The sequence below is a fragment of the Corvus moneduloides genome, chromosome 6, assembly GCF_009650955.1.
Source record: "Corvus moneduloides isolate bCorMon1 chromosome 6, bCorMon1.pri, whole genome shotgun sequence".
Classification (NCBI taxonomy): domain Eukaryota; kingdom Metazoa; phylum Chordata; class Aves; order Passeriformes; family Corvidae; genus Corvus; species Corvus moneduloides.
Window position 1 is genome coordinate 56,631,450 of NC_045481.1, and position 5,132 is coordinate 56,636,581.

The window sequence follows — 5,132 nt, forward strand, 5'->3', positions numbered from 1 at the left end:
TTGCATGACCACACATAAATTTTTGAGTCCTGATACTTCAAATATTTTTTTCAAAACTAGAAGTGAAAAGAGACTCATTTGAGGTAACTATCGACAATTTTGAATGGATAAATCAAAACAAGTTACCTTTGGACACATGTTTGCCTTCCAAACCCTATGCAGTGTCCTTTGGTTCCCCAGCACGGCAGTCCCTGTCCCGCACGTTCCCTGCCCAGGGCTGCTGCCAGCTCCTCTGCCCCGCCACCTCCAGCCCAGCAGCACACCACGGGTCTCAGGCAGCTCCTGCCCCAGTTTTTTTTCTCGTGATCCTGAATGAGCCCGGCTCGGGTAAGGACGGGCTGGAGCAACACGTGCTCCCCTTGTCTGCTTTTAACGGGCGGCCGGTCTGCCCGGGCCAGCTGATGGGAACTAGGACATGCCAGGGAGTGCGTCCTCCTCATTCAGCTGCTACAACGGCCTTGGAGCCAGCTGGAGCATTCAGGAGCCGAGCAGCTCCCTGCCAGCCCGGCTCCCGGGGCCAGCTTTAGGCAGTTGCCTGGAGAGGCAGGCTGGTGGAGGCAGCGACAGCGCAGCCGGGAGAGGACGAGCCGTGCCCTGGGGTGCAGCAGCAGCTGCTGCTCCCTGACAGCCTTCCCCAGGCCCCCCACTCCCTGGGCATAGCCCCTTCCCATCTTTCTTTCCAGTTGTGGGGCCTCTGGCTGCTTGCCTGCAGCCCTGTTCTTGTTCTGCCTCTCACTCAGTGCCGGCCTCACCACCAGGGCCCTGTTTTGTGCTCTCTCCTGGAGTCAAGGCAGGGGCCATCAGTGGCCCATGGGCACCCATCTTTGGTGTCAGACTTCCTCCTCATGCAAAAGAGGTTTCTGCCTCCCATGAGGCATCCCCAGACCTGTGCTTTGAACACAGGGGACACATGACTGTGCTGCATTAGATGTAAAGGCTAAAAATTGAGAGACAGCAAAGCAGTAGGGAGGAAGGCTGAGTGGGCTCTCTTTCCCATCCTTCCTATTTCAAGAAGTCCTTGCAGAGGCTCTTGTATCTGCTCTTGTATTGGGAGGATGTTCACTGCTGGGAGCTCATCCCCACTCAAGCAGCCAGGCCAGGCTCTACGGGTGCTGCTTTAGAAAGGTGAACATGAGGCGCTTGGCACATCCCATCACCACCCTCAGCCCCTCCAAGCCCTGCACCATTTCACAGATAACTTCTGCTGAAAGCCACCCACAGGAGACTGCTGTGCATCAATCTCTCTCTTATGTGTTTCACATCCTGCTCTGGGTAACACAAATAAAGAGCAGCGAGGGGATGGTGCCTGCTCAGTCTGCCAGCCCAAAGACACAGCTTTTTTTTGTCATGATAAAGAATAGGGAGAAAACATCTCTGAAGCAAACACATCAATGTTCTGAACTTCAGGTCGAAACCACTGACGTCAAAATTGCTACCAGGGCGGCCAAAGCTGTGCAGGCACACCCCAGTCAATGGGCAGCCTGGTGCCAGCTGCCCAGCAGCCTGAAGCACATCTCCAAAACTAGATGAGCCTGACCATGCAGGTCCCCAGGTGCTGGGCTGGACATTGGCTACAGAAAAGCAGTGTTGTCAGAAAGTGCCTTCATAAAATACAGTCATTTTTGGGACCCCTAGAGAAAGCACACAAAAAGGTCTCAAACGGATAGACATAAACGACAGGGAGGGCTTATCCAAGCAGCTAATGGGGTTTAAGTGGGATAAGCCCAGGCTGACAGTAGCAGATACCATCGGTCAAACACCTGGACAGAAATACCTGCACTACACAGCTCTGGTGTTACTGGCTCAGCACGAACCACAAGAGGCATGATGCAGGCCAGCAGGATTAGTGGAAACCTCCACCTGGGAGAATTTAGGGTAAGCTCCTCAGCATTTAGTCACAGCGTAGTTTAAATAGTTTTCTGCTTAAGGAATTGGCTCTGAAAATCCCTTTGTTAAGCGCCTAAGCACAGGTCGGCTCTTGGGCACAGCCCCGTTGCGCGGCCCCAGAGGCGCTGGCCCGGCGAGGAGCGGGGCCGGGCGCTCCGGTGCGCGCTGCGTGCAGCAGCCGCCTCCGCTCCGCTGCTCTCGGCACCGGTGCCCGCCGCAGCCCCCGTGTGAGCCCGCAGCGCCGGCGGCACCGCGCCGCGCAGGGGCTGCTCTCTGCCCTGCCTCCCAGAAGGGCTGCTGCTCAGGCACACCTTCCCTCTGTGGCTTTTCTTTATTCCCGTTTCATTTACTTTTTTCAGCTGCTTCAGCTTTCTGTGATGCACTTACAAGATATGGCATTGCTTTGTCATTATAATATACTTATTTTCATTGTAAACCTACTGTAGCTGGACCTTTCCAAAGGAGCCAAGCTATAGGTGACAAGCTCTTCGTTTGTGTACTTGGGAGTCATTTGGTCAAGCAAAGCTGCTGTATGTAAATGTCACATTCACTGCATAACAATTGGAGTGAAGTTTTTATGCACAGGGCTTTTTATTTTCCAATCAGCAGCCCTGAGTTGGGACTTTTGGGGTAAACTGGTAGCTCTGGGCAGCTTTGAAGCATCACAAGTGGAGGGTTTTGTCTCCAGAAGATTTACTAGCAGCGATCTTTTCTTCAACCGTTTTATTAGCCTCCTTTTACATATGTATAGCAGGGAGTGGGGAAAACCTGTTGTTGGTGAAATACAGAGCCTATTTCCCCTGTGGTATTCACACCAAAAATTGTGTGAAAAATTGTTGCCCAGGGCCTCCCCAAATCTTGAAATTTAGCTTAGCACCGTGAGGTTTTCAAACCCTTCCAACCTTCTCCACCCCCAACCCCCTCTTTTAAAGGTTGAAGCTGGGGTAACAAATTCAGCAGTGAGAATGGATGCCCTGCCCTTGGCTTCCTGGAGCTGCCAGAATAAATCTGGACCCCCTGGCCGAAACGCTGAAAAGTTTTCACCCACTTAACATGGGTTTTATAATTTTAACTTGCAAGTTCTTGTTGAATTGAGCCCCGTTGCGTGGACAAATTGGACAAGAAAAGTTTAAATGTTACCACTTTGGCTTCTCCTCAAGCGGTGCTGAGCACAGATGTTTGAGGGGGCCATCATGTCCCTATAAGAATGGGGGCTTTGTGTGCATAACCTTACAAAGGGCAGAATAGCCCTGCTTTGCTGCCAGCCACAGGATCATCCTATCTTTATGTGTTGATTTATTAGGCCAGGGATGAATGAAACCGTAATTAATATTACTGAAGCATTAGAGTCTATTTAATTTAAATGCCACTGAATATTTCACTTTCAGTTGGGAGTGACAATGTGTTCGGGACTGTTGGTGAAAGCCTCAGCCATCTGTTACCCCTACTAAGAAGGGAAGACAAGAGAGACACAGGGAGACAGAGAGCATTGAGCTTTGTGGCTTTTCCAAGCCTCCAGGATCATCATTCAATTCAAGGGCAGCCAAGAAACATTCCTGCGCACTGGACCCTCAGTGTACAGGGGAAAGGCCTGAAAGGGTATAGGGGCAGCACATCTCCCTGAGGGATGGAGAGAGGGGGAGACAGAGCGAGAAAGGTGGAGATTTACAGTAAGTACATGTGCACATACGTACCTAAAATATGTTTGAGCACGTGCAACGAAGTGCCGTGGCAGTAGGAGGGTAGAGCACGAAACCGGTCAACCTATGGGTGGTGTAGAAATATTTTTAAGAGGGGGAAGGGAGGGAAGAAAGAGTCAAGGCAAGGTCGGGCTGCTGCCTTTAATTAGCCCAGCGGTGGGGTTCCGGTCCAGCTACACAGTAGCAAACACCGAGGCTTTGACTTGGTGGGTGTCACAATGTTGGAAGCATGAGATACTCCCCATGAGCTGCTGCTGCTGCAACGTGGTCTCCACCAATCCGAACAAAAAAAGCATGGAGGAGGAAATAAAAAGGGCAGCAGCGTAGGCAGCAGGCTTAGTCCCCAAGAAATGCTGTGGGGCATGAAATGAGCAGCTGGTGAAGGATCACCTTTGCTCCCGCAGTGCCAGAGGAGGGTCCCGGGCAGGGCGAGGGGCCGGGCGCCCGGGCGGGAGGAGTGTGCCGGAGCTGCGCCCGCGCTGGGGAGACGCCGGGGCAGGCGGCTGGGCAAGGACGCGGGTGGGAGGCTCCGCAGTCCGTGGGATGGTAATTAGCACAGTGGGTTTTCTTATAATTGGGATCATTTGTTCTCCCAGTTTTTCTCCTGCGAACTGATTTCATGCCAGAGGGAAGCCGTGTGACTCACACCTTGCCATGCCAATTAGCTGATAAACATCAAATGTAAACAAAGATGGCCTAATTAAGACTAGTTGCCCAACCTCTACATGCATGTTGTCAAAACCCTACCAGCCTTTCACATCCAGACTTATTTTCTTGTTTGCTGGGACTAAATTAGCGGCTTTGCACAAGAGTCTCTTATCTTTGAGAGAATCTCAGAGCAGGTAATGAGGAAAATTGGGAGCTGGCCACAGGAGCAGTGTCACCTCCTCCATCTCAGTAGGTGCCTCATGCCAAGGCTGAGGGCAGGGATTTGTCTGCCACTGGGTAATGCTGGAGGCTGACCCAGCAGCCATATCCTGAGGTATTCACTCAATTTGTCTTCCTGAGTGCTACTATCCGTACATGAAATCTGTAATGTTTGTGTCTCCTGCTGCTCTCACCTGCTGTGAAAATTCATCAATCAGAGCCCCTGGCTTACCACGGGCCCGGCCCCCGGCTCGCAGCCCGGGGAGTTATTTGCACTTTGGAGCGGAGGTGTACGACAGCCACACATCCCAGCAGCAGCGTTTCACACCCACTTCTCGCCAGAGCGCAGCATCACACAGGTGAGCTGTGGCAGAGGAACAAGACCAAGGAGGAATTTTTGTTTCAGGAGGTATCCTAATGAAACCCATAGGATTGTTTTATGGCATTATAAAAATTTTAAAAGGGCAGAAATATCAGTGGATCGTCTGGACCATCCCTCTGCACCAAGACAAGATCCCCTGGGTCCCTGAGACTCCCATGGCCCATCCCAGCAGCCTGTCCTGACGTCTCATTGGCCTTGCTGTCAGGGAGGACACGCCTTTGGTTCGTACCGAATCCCTTTGTGACGCAATGAGCCCATTTGCTCCAGCCCTACCCGAGAGAAACAGACAGCAAGTC